Source organism: Anopheles coustani (assembly GCF_943734705.1).
Source record: "Anopheles coustani chromosome X unlocalized genomic scaffold, idAnoCousDA_361_x.2 X_unloc_98, whole genome shotgun sequence".
In the NCBI taxonomy this organism is placed as follows: domain Eukaryota; kingdom Metazoa; phylum Arthropoda; class Insecta; order Diptera; family Culicidae; genus Anopheles; species Anopheles coustani.
In genome coordinates, this window is record NW_026525212.1 from 35,001 (window position 1) to 36,014 (window position 1,014).

A 1,014-nucleotide genomic window follows, 5' to 3' on the forward strand; every position below is an offset into this window, starting at 1 on the left:
CATAGAAACGTAAGGCATCCATGACTGCCATAGTGCGTAAGCCGCCGCTGTGCGCGTAAACCCGTTCCCCGTAGGGAGGAGTCAAGCCGCCGCTTAGAGACGAAGTATGAAGTGTCCTCTTCCACATAGGGCAAGCTAGAATGAACTATCTTACCCAGGACCGCCGAAGCAGCGTGGACCAGGGGAGAACTGAACTTTATACTTCACACCACAGTATTGAGTAATGTGCCCTCTTCCACATAGGGCAAGCTGGAATGTTCCATTTTACCCAGGACGGCCGAAGCGGCGTGGACCAGTGGAGGACTACACAATCATGAGGTTTGATATCGACTTGTGTGTTTCAATAGGATACCGATGGTATGGTTTGAACCGATTTGATTTAGCCATTCTGAAGTCATCACTTGGTTGAAGCGCTGAACTAGGGAGGCATCGTTTACATATATATTGGTTTTCGCATGCTCTACTAGGTTAATGTCATGAGGTTGGCTATCGAGCATGCCCAAGTGATGACTTGATTGTGTGCTTGCTTGAATTCTTCACATTTCATACCATCGGTTAGTTGTCGAATCATTCCTCGATCATAACCTTCGTTCTTGGTTCATGTATGCTCTCTTCCACATAGGGCAAGCTAGAATTAACTATCTTACCCAGGACCGCCGAAGCAGCGTGGACCAGGGGAGAACTATACTTTGTCTTGTATGCCCTCTTCCACATAGGGCAAGCTAGAACTAACTATCTTACCCAGGACCGCCGAAGCAGCGTGGACCAGTGGAGGACTATACTTTGTTCATAACACCACAGTATTGAGTAATGTGCCCTCTTCCACATAGGGCAAGCTAGAATGAACTATCTTACCCAGGACCGCCGGAGCAGTGTGGACCAGTGGAGGACTACACAATCATGAGGTTTGATATCGACTTGTGTGTTTCAATAGGGTACCGATGGTATGTTTTGAACCGATTTGATTTAGCCATTCTGAAGTCATCACTTGGTTGAAGCGCTGAACTAGGGAGG